We start from the raw sequence: 15,548 nt of genomic DNA, 5'->3' as shown, positions 1-15,548 counted from the left end.
AATTATAACCTTAAGCTACATCACACACCATTGCTGCACAAACACAGAATCCGGCTTTATCTGCCACATTGAAGGCATAAACCCAGCTAGACAGGATCTTATCTAGAAGTTAGAAGATAGTGTCAGGGTTGATGAACTGCGATTGAAACCTTTCTCCTAGGCTTACTTAACATAGATATCATTAACCACAAAACAATTTGGCAGACCTCATGATACATTCCAGGGCTGCAGCCACCTTTATTTAAGTTTAGCTTTTCAGATGATGTGTCCACCTAGAAGCAGAGAGTATCACTGTTTCTCGGTTTCTACAGTAGGTTCTACTACTGGCAGGTTAAGTAAATGACTCGGGGATGGGCGGTTGAGTTTACAGCCGTACAATTCAGTGCCCAAATGCCTGCAAGCTTTCTCTTCTCTGCTGTTTTGATAAATCCCAGTTTTGTAGAACCCAAATGAAAAATCTTTGTGAGGAGAGGAAACAACAGAATATTCAATGGCAACTATTCAGTTTATCTGCATCAGAAAAAAAACTTGAAAACTTTCAAATATTTGAAAGTATCTTGGGAGAGCCATGGCCTGACAACATTACTACTATGGCTACTAGTTACTGATGGGCATCAGAAACAAGAATGTGACTGTGTATTTATTTCATTAGAAGTGAATGTAGTTAAGTAGGACGACTAACAGTCACAAGACAATTTGTTCAAACCCTGCCATTGACTCACTGCGTGGATTTGAGAAAGTAACTTAACCTGCCTGGGTTCCATTTGTAATCAAGTATTGAACTTGGGGCTGTGTTCACTGTAGAAAACGTCCTTTTAAGTAATGGTGTTTGATTTAATCAACTATAAAACAAAAATTAATCAGTTCATTGTTACTGAGAGGCTACATACTAAAAACTATAACATTATGGTCAGGGCAAAATTACAGTGCATCTCTGTCATGGTGTAAAGTTTCAGCCAAAGCTGGTAGCACTCTGAATGTTGGCTATATAAAAGCCTTCCTGAACAGATGAGTTTTAAGTTGTTTTTGTCAGCTGATCTAATTAATTTAAGGAGGTCATTCTAACGTCTGGGCACTATACAGCTAAAGGTCCTATCACCCACAGAATGCAGGTTAGTGTGGGGCACAACAAGAGTGCCAGAGTGGGTGAAGAGGAGCAGAGTGATGGAGAAGGTCACTGATGTTTTTTGGTGCAAGGTCATTTAAAGCTCCGTAGGTTAATAGAATTTTAAATTCAATCCTGTAAGAAACAGGGAGCCAGTGAAGACGAAACAGTATGGGTATGATGTGCTTGCTTTGCTTGTTTGTGTAAGGACTCTTGCAGCAGAGTTTTGAATCAACTGGAGCTGTGATATAAGATAAGAAGTGGCACCTACCAGCAGCAAGTTATAATAATCGATGTGGGATGTGATAAAAGCATGGACAAGTTTCTCAGCATTAGAAAAGGAGTGGAATGAGCGAACACATGATATGTTATGAAGGTGAAAGTAAGAAAGTTTCTTAATGTGGTTTTATGTGGGTGGAATAAGTAAGAGAGCGATCAAAGAAGACAACAAGATTCTTTGCATTAGAAGAAGGTCTGATGAGATCACTGTCAAGAGTGAATGAAAAGGAGCCTGTTTTCTTAAGTTGTGCTTTAGTGACAATTTTCAGGAGTTTTATGCTCCACCCAGGTTTTAATTACTGAGGCAATTTGCGAATTCAGAAAGCCCAAAATAAGTTTCACTTTTAACAGTGAAATACAGTTGAATATCATCCACACAAAAATACCGTAATAACCCAGTCCAAAACCATGAATGATATGGGGAAGCATATAGGCACAGAAGACCAAATGGCTGAGGACAAAGCCCTGAGGGGCTCCTTGTGTGATTGGCGCTGAGCTGCAACTGCTGCTGCCAAGACTAACAAACTCTTGCCTGTCAGTCACATAGGACTTAAACCACTGGAGGAACACCCATCATGCGTATCATTCTAGACATAGAATGTTATGTCTGACAGTGTCAATTGCTGTGCTGAGGTCTAACAGAATTAATATTCTGGTTGGTCCAGAGTCTGCTGCCATAACCAAATCATTGGTTACCAGAAGCAGGGCAGTTTCACAGCTGTGCTATATTTTTCTGAACTATGTGTTATATCATTTCTGAAACCAGACTGAAAGGGTTGCGTCAATGTTATAGAATAAAAGTTATTAGTGAGTTGGGAGGCTATAACATGCTCAAGATCTTTTGACAGATGCATCTGTGAGTCAATTACTGCTATGTTAGAAGACCTCAACAAACACTTTATTTGCTCTTAATAAGGTGTGTAAATCACCAAAGACAGCAAATTAGAATAGGGATGCCTATAGTGCATCTACTAGTCATTTACTGCTCTGTAGCCAAGGCTTAACAAACACATAACTCAGTCCTAATAAGATTTACAAAGCATCAGTGACAAGACTTTAGATTAGGGGCTACCTAAAGCTCATCTATCAGTCACAGTTTTGTAACAAGACCTTGCTACATGTTTTATTTGGTCCCAAAATGGTTTGCAAAGCACCAATGGCAAAAATTGTGAAGAGTGGATACCTATAGCAACCCTTAACTAACACTCCTGCTGTCGTAACAAGACTTACAAAGCAACAGTAGCATCTCTTTAGAATATGGGCTAACTATTGAGCATCTATTAGTCAGTTGCTGTGATGTAACAACAGCTTACCAAAGGTTTTGTTTGGTCTTAATACGTCTTGTATATTACAAATACAACACTTTAGAACTGGGGCTTCCTATAGTGCCTATAGGACCTTAACAAAGTATACAGTAGCTTGTGTTGCATAACTCTAAGTGACTAATATAGGAATTATTGCAAGCACTTAAAGACTAAACTGTTCTTGAAAGTTTCATATTATTGACCAATCTGTAATATAATTAAACACATGCTAGTTATATAACCAGCTGAATCATCTTCAGACTGAACTGTACTTGTAAGGACTTGAAGGTCACAGGATGACTGCTTGCTGTTTATATTGACAGAACCCAGTAAAAAATCAACACAGAAAAAAAAGAGTGAAAAAACTAAAAACTTGCCCAAATAGATTCTATTTTTTCAATTTTTTATTTGCCAACTGATCCTGGCCACTATAAAAAGTGCTCTATAAATGAACAATTCAACAAGAGATATATTTATATTCAGAATGATGGAGTAGTTCATAAAATGATTGCCTCACGACACATAAACCCTTGTTCAGTTTTGAGACACTGTAGCTTCTGCTTGGACTTTGAATTGAATTGGTGTTAATCCAGGTTTCTTCTCTCACTCATTAAGGCTGCTAGCCTGATATTAGTGATGGAGAGTCTGTGTTTGTCCTGTGTGATCCCTTCCCATTTCTTAAAGGGGTACATTTTGACTCTCTATTACCCTGATTATAAAACACCTGATTTACAAAGCAATGAATACATTTATTATGAGTTATATTGAAATTTGCACATGCTTACTGTTGGCACTTGCACAGTAATGCAGTCTGGTGCAAAAACAGATACTTACACACAGACATGCATAAACTATGGGTTGCCCCAGCATAAATGGAAAAAAGCCATGAACTTAGGAACCCAGGAGAGAGCGGACTGTATTATCCTGCAAACCAGGGGTTCTTTTCAGTTTCTGTTCAGTGCACAGAAGATCATTGTGATACAGCTCCTAGACCTGAAGGACATCTAGACTGTGTGCTGCTTCAGGAAAGCTACAAACATCTGTAAGGCCTCAACACACCCATGCCATCATTTGTTTGAATTTCTTCCATCTGGCAGGCATTATAAAACCTTTCATGCCTGCAACTCCAGGCTGAGAAACAACTTTTTTCCCAGAAACATATTTGCTCTGTCAGTCCTCCAAACTCTCCTCATAACTTGACTGACTGCCCTCCATACCTGTCTGTCACAAGTGACTTTATAAAAATGCATATTTGTACTATGTCACCAGTAAGGTAAATGGCACACAAGGGTTCACTTTTATCCATTCTGTGTTACTGTCTGGATATTGTGTTTAATGCTTGTACTACTAACACAGTGCAAATAATAACCTTAGTGTACAGGGACTAATACAATATGAAGATGTTTTTAATCTGTCATTGTCATATAATATTTGCAATGTGCACAATGTCTATATTACTATTATGTAATTGATACTTTTCCATAATGTATTGGTTTGGTTGCTGCATTGGACATTTGAGCTGTTACACTATTTATTACTACACCCACTGTTCATTCCACTTATTACATTTTTTTTATTTACTTATTTATTATTTCAATGTTATTTTAACATAATGTTGTCTTAGTGTTATTAATTCCCTTATTTTTATTTTTATCTTATTTGTTGTCTTTATAGCACTGAGTACTGAAGTTGAAAATGTTGATTTTGTTGTACAAAACAACTGTACTTGTGCAATGATAATAAATATATTCTATTCTCTTCTACTCTTTTTTAAGGTTTTCGATCTAGGGTTGACCTGGAATTAACACATTTACTTGTGTCTGTGTGAGTTGTTCATCTGATTGTATGTATATTTTTTCTCTGTTACTCATCTTAAAGATAGGTTTATTAGGTGGTAGGCGAGATTGCCATTTCAGGTCTATTTCATGAACTGGTAGAATGAAATGGGTGGATGGATAAATGGATGGAAGGATAGATGGATTTTCCTGACTAAAATAGGAACCAATTCTTTAGTACCAAGTATATACCAAAATGCCAAAAACATAATAGTACTAGCTTTTTTTTCCAGTATCGGTACCAGTTAAAGTTGGTACCACACTGATGAGTGACTGCAAGTAGTCATATTACTTTGGCAAACAGACTTAATAATATGTGATAAAAGAGTGAGTAAAAACTACATATGAAAAGGCTCATAGTGCAGCAGCATCATTTAGTTAGTACATCAGGAAACACGAAAGGCAGAAGTCATGTCTGAAAATACTTTGTGTTTGAGACAGGGGAATTTCAGTGTGCGATTGCCAGAATCATGATCATCAATTTTTTTAAATAAAGGGGCAAAACTCCCATTATGGAGTTAGCTTAGAAACAGACATGAGTGTGCTTTGAGAACACCTGACATCACCGATTAGATGTGAGTTATAATTGTTTAACTTGTACCTGTCGCGATTAATAACTTTTTAATACCATGTCCTACTCTGAGGCTTTGCATTTATTTTCTGATTGTTTGGCTATACATATTCATCTGAGCATTCATCCATTTTCTATTCTGAGTTAAGATCACACATACCTGTATAGGACTGTAGAATGTAGAAGGAAACTTGGATGGCGGCAGTGCTAACAACAGCTGTAGCAAGTAAAGGCCGAGGCATACTTCAAATGAAGTGGCTATTTGGCTTGTCTACGCTGGTGATAAAATGAAAAGCTTCACTTGTTAATACCAAAATAAAATGTTTCGAAGCACAAAAAATGACTCTCTAGTAATATGACATGTACTGTGTTAACAGAAGTGCATCACAGATACATGCAGTTATAGCAATATGGACAAACCACCATACTAAATATGAAACACTAACACCGTCAGTATCACCCAGCGATACCTGTTATGGGGAAAGCTTGGACATGTGTAGGTGGATGAGCTTGTGATATCCTGGATAATGCACTGGCGGTTGGAAAGACTGCAATTTGTGAGACTCAAGGACTATATCTCTGATATGGATGTGACCAACACAAGAGTACAACAAAGAACAGTCCTGTCTCCATTTCTCTTCATTCTGTATGCCAGACTATAAATGTAACACCAGGTTGTGTCACTTGCAGACATTCACATCAACGACAGGATGAACTGTTGTCGTAACACAGAGGAATACCATAAGAAAGGGAAGAGTTGACTCTTTTTCCTTAGAAGACTGTATTACTTGAATGTGTGTAGTGACATCCTTCACATCTTCTACAACTATGTGATGGCCAGTGCAATTTTCTATGTTGTGGCATACTAAGCTGGTAACACCACTTCAGAAGAAGCTCATGGAATCAACAAGCGAAGGACAGGCTTAGTTATGGGACACATTCTGGACCCCTGGAGTAGTAGTAAAGGTGATAAAAGAAAACTAAAGTGCCATTATGAACAATGCTGCACATCCTCTCTCTGACACACTAACACTGAGGACTTTCAGCCAACAATTCATTCAGCAGAAGTGTGTCTAGAAACGCTACTGTGGCTCCTTTATGGCAACAGAAGTATGTCTGCATTGCCTTCTAGTATGTGTTCAGTTTATAGTAAAAATTAAATAACATCTGTAAAAAGTCAATTTCCCCATGGGGACAAATAAAGTTCTATCTATCTATCTATCTATCTATCTATCTATCTATCATTTGATTTGTGAAGACAAACTAATGTTCGTGAGTATAACCTGTAATGTGTGATGAAAGCAGTAAAAGCACTTACACTGGAGAATTTAATGCAGTTTGAAAGTTACAATTAATTGACTACAGGTAGTGGCAGGCCAGTAAATTTTGTAATTCTGGAATTGTACACAGGCTAAGCAATAACAAAGTCTGATTACTCATAATAGTTGCTTTGAAAACTGCACAACAAAGACTCTTTTTACAAGAGATTTTGAAAACTGGATTAATGTAAAACTGACAAGTCAGCTTTAAAGTTGGAACAAACAATAAAAGGAGACAGATTTGGACAATTGCATAAAGAGTTTGTGCCATTTGAAATTTGAATCAATTTGACTCATCAGTTGAATGTTGCTCTTTAGTCATTTTTCTACCAACTAATGATACAAATATAAAACTTATAATAGTAAATGTAGTAAATAGTAAATCTAACAGAGAGGTTCTCTGACAGTCCAGATTTTAAAAGCATGTTGTTATGAAAATAGCTTTCAAGAGTTTGCTTAAATAAAAATATTCTGAATCATTTTGTAATTCACTTATCTCAACAATACAAATATATTAATTTTTAATTTTTATTTTTAGTAATGATATAAGCAGTATTTTAGTAGCAGGTGAGAAAATTTCAGAGAATAAAATTAGAATGTGCACATGGTAAGATAAATCAGGTGGTCCATGATGATATCATTACTGTATAAAGCTTGTGCTGAAATCCCCCTACAATAATAACACCCCTGCTGTTACATTGGGAGAACTTCCATATCTATCACACATTAAATTTAACTCTTGCATTGTAATTTGAAATTTATGAATGCCAACACTTGTTCACTTAAATGGTAGTTGGGCAATTACTTGAGAGATACAGCACTATAAATGTGCTGTTTGAATTAGTATTCATATATTTTATATTTTATTTCAGGAAAATGCACAATATTACTCTTTTGAATAATGGAGCTAATTTTAATTTATGAAAGGGATTTTAGAATCGAACAAGTATTGAGTACTGTGAAATTTCACTGGAATTGGTATTGAATCCATAAATTCCCTAGGCCTGGCACCTGAGATTTGCTTTCTTTTGCTATGACAGCTGTAGTTTTGGTTATTATTACACAGATTAGAGAGCAGAAGTTGTGTCAACTACATGGAACTCTTAGTAATTTCAGGTTTTCTTTCAAATCAGTTCTTAAAGTAAAGTTAATCTGTGCCACTGACTGGATGCTCCAATGCTCTGTCTGTATTGATAACTATTCTCAAAACTTAGGCCTTAAATTTCCTAAGAACTTCCAAAGAGTGAACAAATTTAAAGACACAGGAGCTGATTCAGTCAATATCTTATTTCTGAACATTATTTTAGGAGAAGACAATGAATCTGGGTTCAGTTATGTGGCTATGGATTTGATATTTCCTTCATGTGTCTAGGTGGTTGCTCTGATTTCCTTACATGTGTTTGCCTGTTACAAGACAGCCAATCCAGCTTTATATGATGCATCTTTCAAAAGTGTGCAGTGACACCTCCCAAGTCAGTTTACATTTTTTAAAGTTTCAGCAGGAACAGCTAAAAGATTAGCCCTGAGTCACACAGTGAATCTGATACAGTCAGGTTTCTGTTGTTCCAGTAACAATATCAATGTTGCTATTCACCTTCAACCACCAGCCTTTAAAGTTAGCTCATGATTTCATAAAGCAAGGCCTACCTGCATGAAAGCATACAACTTAACATACTTTAACAACTGTTTAAAAAAAATCTGCTTACCTTCAGAATGTAAACGATGACAGATTTTTTTCCATAAAACTCAGAGGATTTTGAACATGTTTTCATGGATGATGAGGGAAGAGGTTTAATTTTCTTCAAGCAGGACACTGCTTGTCTTTATGTACAGGCCATGCTTTATGACAGACAGGCTTACTTTAAATATGACTGGCTGACGGCAAATGTCTGACCTGGAACAAAAACTCTGATGCAGTTCCAAAGAACGACAGAAACCCAATAATCTCAGATTGACCAGAGTCATACAGTGAGTCAGAGGTGAGGACTGAGCCAACAGTCTTTTGAATTAAAAGTGCAGGGCCATCAGACCAGACTGGCCACATTAGATTTGTGCAATTGGTGACTAAGTTAGCCTTGTGGGTATGTTCGCGAGTTTTCTTGGCAGTGGACTGATGTCCCATCCAGGTCGGGTTGCTGCTTTGCACCTGGTCCGGCCAGCACAGGCTGTTTGCTGAAGACCCTGTATTGGAATAAATGGGTTAAGAAAATTGATGGATAGATTTTGTGTTATTTTGCTATTTGCTAATCTAAGCAGTGTCCTAAGCCACAGTACTTCAAAGACAGAAACTAAGCTGATATCCAGAATTTGACCAAAAGTCACTGTTTGCGGCCTGTACAATTTAAGCACAGCCATGTTAATCTGGAGCAGCCAACTCTGAGGTGCAGGCAGGCGCCACAGCTCCTCTAAGTGCAGAGTGCTGTGGGATAATCAGAATTCACTTAGCGCTTGCATCTGAGCGGTCACTCTGCAAACAGCTATAGTTTCATTTAACACTTTCCTAGATTTATGGCAGCTGCACAGTCAGCAGAAGAAAGCAGAATGAATGTAGTCTCCAGAAGTGATAGAAAGAGATGACTCAAGCCTGAGGACCACCCCCGGGGATTTTGTCCTGACTAGCTTGAGTGCACAGATGCTCTAGATGTGTTGGACAAGCTCAGTCTAATTTTTTCCACAACTTTAGTAAAATACAGGTCCTGGTACTGATGCTGGATTTTAGAAACATGCAGACATCAGACCTCATATGTTACAAATACCAAGCAACTCTGTCTCTTCTTCTACACATTGATCCACCTCTTTTTTCACTTACTCTTTACAGTCCGTACAAGTCACCTGATTGTGCATCAGCACTTCAAACTGATTCACAATTTTAAATTCAGTACATTTACTGTAATAACAGCATAGTTCCAGTCATAGGATTGGCCACATGTCTTTATCAGGATGACCTATTAAACTCTGTATACTGTAATACCATTTCTAGTGCACTAGCATTGAGCAGCTGCTAGGTGGCATTATTGTCCCCCTCTTTTACCTCTCACATGGACCACTTGGTAGTCTTTGTATGGCATTGTTTCATTTTCTGTAGATAAGATGCCAATACTAATCTTTCATTTACCAAATTTCACTATCAAATTTTATATCAGCAAAACTTAGGCTAACCAATCATCACAATTTTTATCTCTATTAAATTAACTGCAAGGAAATAGAAGGTTGCTTGTTTTTTTCCTTCACTTTGGTGTGGGGTGTGTGTTTTTAGTGGTTCAAAGTCACAACACTTTCACAGTTACTATAAAATCCCCACAATTCTGCCAATCACCAGCATAGCTCAACCTTGTTTACCTGAAAGAGATCAACTGACAAGAACAAGGAGCCACATGCATAAGTTGTGAATGGGACTCCTTCAATGATTGTCAGATAAACCAGGTGTAGCTTTATACCACAGTTACTTATTATTTGGCTTTGTATAACCTCCAAGCTACCACAACGAAGATCTTAGGATGCTGATTCCTTTATGAAGGTGTTGTGGCTAGGGAGCTGAACCTGTAAAGCAAGCACCCTGACAATCCCACTGCTACCAGCTCACACACATCAGCATCCTACCACAGCACAGTCAGCCTACAAAGGCTGTTCTTGGCATTGGACATTCCTCCATCATGTGCCCCCTGTGACATTACCATTTGACATAAACTGTCCTGTGATGGACACTATGTGCTGTCTCTGCTTGTTATCTACATTGTAGGGTTGAACTCTTATTTGTCACTTAGGGAGCAGAAACTCAAATCAAATCAGCATGGAGAATTGGCTGACTCTAGCTGAAGCTTCAGAAGTCGAAACTAAAACTAAAAGGTACGCATCAGTTTTGATGACCTCAACAGTTTCATGGCAACTGGGGTTATTATTTCCAAGTATTTCTACATTAAACAAAGTAGCTCAGATAGGTTTCTTAACTTACGAATTATTTGTCAATTTTCTACTTTTTATGGGTAGAAGGTTCACTAATTTCACATTTACATACCCTGTTGACACAGCAATAGGCAAGCATGGGTTTATTTCTGTAAAGTAACACCTTAGGGAAGGAAGACATGATAGTGCAGGGGTTACACTGCTGCTGCCTTGCAGCTCCATGTTGCTGGGTTTGTAACACAGGCTGGGCTCAAATGTGTAATAACGCAAGTGTGTGGAGTTTGACACATGTTTGCATGGTTACTCAGAATTTTTTTTCTACATCGCAAAGCTGAGCATATTGTGAATGTGGAATGGCATTCCATCCAGGGTTGGTTCTTGCCTGGTGCCATATTGATAGCCTCAGGTTTTACATAACCTTATGTTGGGATAAATTGGACTAGGCAATAAACAAATGAATGCACTTCCTGAGCAATGGACAGAATGCTTTAAAAGAATAAGCATGTATTTTTTTCTTTTTTTTTAACCAGTTTAAGCTTTGGTCTGTTTGGACCTTGGTATATTTGCCAACCCAGCCAGGCATTTAGCTATACTTTTATCTCTACTTACTCCCAGGTTATTAATTCTTATAATCCTGATAAAAAGAGAGGGAGGGATACAGAGAGACAGCGACTTAAAGTGAGCAGAGTGCAATGGAAAAACAAATGCAATCCAGTGAGCTGTCTGCAATAGCTTTAGACGGTCTTTTTTTGCATTTTCTCTGTAAGAAATGGAAAAATGTACAAGTACATCTAAAAATGAACTGACAATGGAATTTCCTATTACATTCTTTTAGCTGTCTCGAACCTTCATATTTGTGACCTTTGCAAGCTATCTGTCTAAGCAGTAAGATGTTCGTAATTACCTGGCTGACACAAGAAAAGATTTGGGCCCAGTAAGTACCAGACAGAAAAAGTGAATGAAAAATCCATGCCGTCAGTTGTAGAGCACCTTTGCATACCAGTAAAGGTTGATTGGCACAGCTATGAAACAACACGCCCTGTCCTTGAAGATGGGACCCTGGATGTAAATAGTGTAAGAGCACTACAGTGAGAGAGGGCCATTAAGGGCTGGCAGGAGACCAGATCGTAGCTGGGAGGTAGCAACATACAGCCTGACTTTGGACAGCTGTAACCCTGAAGACCAAAAGAGAAAGAAAACAACAGTGTAGTTACATTGGATGCCTGAATTTGTACCCACTGGCAAGGGTTCAGGACTTCAGTGGTATAAACTGCCACCAAAGGGTATGTGACTTCTTCAACTCACCCATCCCATCCCATCTCATCTCATCTTCCAGAACCACTTTTCCTGGTGCACTGACTCACCCATAACCTTAAAAAGGGGTTCTAGTGCTTAGATGGAAACATAAGCCCCTTGTTGTGTTTAAGAGCTAGTCTGCTTGTCAGAAACTGGATTACTTGGAGAATTGATCATAGATCATTACAGATAATGATGGAATGTGGGAAAGAAGGGTAGCCATTCAACCTGATAAACAGAACAAGGGAATTTGTTTAGCCAGGCCCAGGAAGGCTTCAAAATTTTGTTTATTTGTGATCACCCTATGATCACCCCTCCTGTTTTTTCTTCAGTAAAAGCAACTTTTCTTATTTGGAATACATAATGACCACACTACACACAGGATGAAGCTTGTTCCCAGAAGATGTATATAACAGGGTACTGAACCAGTGGAAAAAAATGTAAGTTGGGCTAGTAACTTTAGTTAGACAGATTCATCAGGGGACATCAATATGTTGTGCCCACAGCTGCTGGTATGAGTGGGGTGCTGCTAGGTATGGGAAACCCAATTCTTTCTTCCCTAATTCCTGTGGCAAAGGAGAATCATTTCAGCTCAGAATGCTGCAGAAATGTGGTGTTTTTCAGTGGGAGTGCAGTAGAGGGGTGCATGGAGAGAGAGATTATTTACCTGCAAGCACTTACCACATCTCCCCTGAAGAAATTGATTGGCATTAGTGCGTGGCTCAGAGAGTTGGAAAATTGTGCAGATATTGTCTCTGAGCTCAAGTGATATGCACCGTACAGCTGGTGGTGCGAATGTGCAGGCAGTGGCTGAAACAGATAAGAGTGTGTGGAGTTACAGAGAATGAGCCATGGAATATCAGGGAGATGACACCAGTTTTGGAAATTTTGGCTGTGGACTAAGCAAACGTTCTGAAATGTACCTACTTCATTAACAGAGGTATTACTATAATTTATCCTGCCTTGTAGAATACTGGAGGATTGTCATGGGGCAGCATTTAGGCCATGTTTTAATAAGAATAACCAGAGAATAATAAGATCACCTGAAGGTTCTGTGGTTTAGTAGCTCTAGAGTTTTATAGGGTAGCTCTTTACCGAACAAGTGTCTCCAGTATTGATCTGCAAATAACCCTTAAGAGGTGCAAATATGTGCTCCCTGCCAGGGATTGCTAAGTTTAAATCAGGAGGCTATGTCAAGACTCCTTTGACAGCTGGAAGGTGAGCAACATTAGAGAGAAAAAGGAAAGGGTGAGAAAGAAAGGTGTGAAACAGAGTATCAATGAAGTCACCTATTGATCTAGTAAAGGGACCCCGTGCCAGTTTAGTGTATTTACATTTATTTCTAACTCTCTTCTTCTCTGCAAAGACTTTCAGTCAGGTACTCCAGCTTCCTTCCATCTCCAAAGATGTGTGTGGTATGTGGATTGGCTACTCTAAATTTGCCACAAAATAACCAAGTATGGGTGAGTGTGTTGTGTATACCCTTAGATGAACTGGCATCCTCTTCATGGTGTTTCCCGCTATGTGCCCAGTGCTACAGCTTCCCTTGACCCTGTATTAGAATAAGTAGGTTTTAAAATGAATATACAGTATGTGTTTGTTATTTCTGTGGTGTGGCTCCCTTTGGATCTGGACAGCATCAAATGCTGGCACTCTTACAGTTTATAGGCAAATTGCCCTTTTGAAATGTTTACACATTGGATAATAATAGTTAAATCATAACTGGGCGAGACCAGCCATTTTGGCAATGAGTTATTGTTCAAGTGCCATGTAACGCATGCTCTATGACTGAGTTTTCCCTTTTACATACAGAAAAGATGCCGGTGCATCCGGTAGGGCAGGCCTACTTCTGTCAAACTCTGATGAGCTGCAGGCGCACTTGGCTTCGTAATCTGACATGATGAGAATTTGGAAAGGCAGCTGCAAACAGCTGTTTTGTCTAAAAAGGATAATTTTATTCATTGAGTTAATCCTCAGAGGACACTGGGGGCTTTCACTGCAGCCTAATCCCATGTAGCAGCACAGCATCCTTTATGCCCCCCCCCAACATGGCAAAACAGGATTACTAAGATTGGTTGGGCACAGTCAGCATACCGTGGATGGCACAGACTCATGGTACTCATGGTAGCCAATGTAGTTATATTAAGTGGACAAAGCTAGTCTGGGCAGCCACATGTTTTACTTCTTACAGTTTTTGGCTCACACAACACCTCGTGGATTTCATGGACAAACAACTGACATGTTTTCTGCCAGAAGAGCATAGAAAATGCATTACACTCTGAGAACAAAAAAATAAAAGCTGTCTGTTATGGTCTCCAGTGCAGACATCACTTAAGGCCCTGAACAACTGATCTGAAACAACTATACAAAACACAATAACTGCCGCAAATTGACTTAACTATACAGAATTATCTTTCCGACTATCAATAGGGCCAGCTAGCCTACTAACCTACTTCAGCTCAAACTTAAATAATTTACACAAAAAGCTGACTTCTCCAGTTTCCAAGTCTATAACTGCAGGACCCACCAGCCAACCAGCTTTTGAATCTTTCATTTCAATAGAGTATAGAGTAGAGAGATAAGGAATGGCCATTTATAAAAATGTAAGAGGAAGATGACTTCCAGGATCTGAGGGTACCTTTTAAAGCCCTGAGCTCTTTACTGAGCAGTGCCCTCCAGCAGTCTCATCACCCATTATATCCTTGAATTGTTTGTGTTTAAAAGGCCAAGTAGACATAAGGAATCTCCATCTGATTAGCTTTCAAGAGTAACCAGGAACGCACTGCGGTTTGGTAAAAATCAGAGTATTTTGTTCTGTGTTTGTTTTTTCTCTGTGTTATAACTGTTTGTGAAAATTGTTGGTCTCCTGTTTACATTTTGCTCTAGAGGAATGCACACTGAGGATGTCATGAAGATCATCTGGCAATCCAGAGACTGGTGTTGTGGTAATACACTTGATATTGTGGTGGCTGTGATTTTGCACATTGACCACATGGTTACTCTTTTTAAAATTAGATTTAAATTAGGAAGTTCAATTTCTTTTTGAGAATTAGAAAATGTTTTGATTGTGTATAAAGCAATAAAAGTTTGAATAATATATAGTTTCGGATTGTCTTTGGTGCTTAGTCTTTCAAAATAGAAAATGGGTATTCACCCACCATAATTTACTAAGTAACAATCAGTTTGTGTAGTATTCTCAATGTGCTCTGTTTTCTGAAACTCAAATTTTAAAACACTAAGAATTGGACCATGGTGTTCAACCACTACACTTCCCGAAGCCTAAATGTATAAAGAATGACAGCTGCTTACCAGTGTAACCACACTCTCTGGGAAGGAACCAGAAAATGACATTTTATTACTGATCTCCTTTAAACAATAACTACTGCAAAAGTTGCACGCACTGGTGTCTTCTTGTCGCATACATTCATATTGCTTGTGCATCATGACTTGCCACCTCTTAGGTAGTTTTCTTATCCCTACTCTGTATAACTGAGATAAGACCATGTTGTCAGGCCAAAGGACCCAAAGACACTGATACCTGTAGCAGCACACACTTCAAACTTCGGTTTTGAATGTTGAAATCTGAGACGGATTATGCCAGTCCGAACACCTCAAAAACATGGGACGCGTTAACACAAGGACATGTTAAAGGTACAATCCTCCCTGACGCAGTCTGTTCTGTCTTTTAAACACCGAAGTAGCCTTCCTACTCACAAAACTCTGACATTGATGAAAAGGAGAGAATAACAGTGACGATGTAAAACTGGACGTGATCTTTAAGTAAATGTTTCTTTGTCAGACAATTAGGCATTGAAAAATGCCTCTATTTTAAAGATAGTCCTTCAGGACTACAGGGAGCAGTATTAGCTGAAAGGAAACCCTTAAACCTGAAAAATGATTCTTGAGCTATGCCTAGACATTAACTTCCCCCACACC

The 15,548-nt window shown here is 38.6% G+C and overlaps 1 protein-coding gene across 6 annotated transcripts in view; it reads right to left on the bottom strand.

Annotated features, from left to right (window-relative positions):
• The window catches only part of LOC120525970 (neuron navigator 1-like), a 365,228-nt gene that overhangs the window by 270,087 nt on the left and 79,593 nt on the right, over positions 1-15,548 (bottom strand). The window contains exon 3 of one of the 6 annotated variants that reach the window (XM_039748733.1): positions 8,120-8,594. The exons of the other annotated variants lie outside the window; for them this stretch is intronic. The gene's annotated coding sequence lies outside the window, so the exon portion shown is untranslated. The remainder of the gene's footprint in view (positions 1-8,119; positions 8,595-15,548) is intronic. 6 annotated transcript variants of the gene reach the window in all.

Source organism: Polypterus senegalus, chromosome 3 (assembly GCF_016835505.1).
Source record: "Polypterus senegalus isolate Bchr_013 chromosome 3, ASM1683550v1, whole genome shotgun sequence".
NCBI lineage: Eukaryota > Metazoa > Chordata > Cladistia > Polypteriformes > Polypteridae > Polypterus > Polypterus senegalus.
The sequence above is the reverse complement of the archived record's forward strand: the minus strand, read 5'-3'. Positions and strand labels throughout refer to the sequence as shown.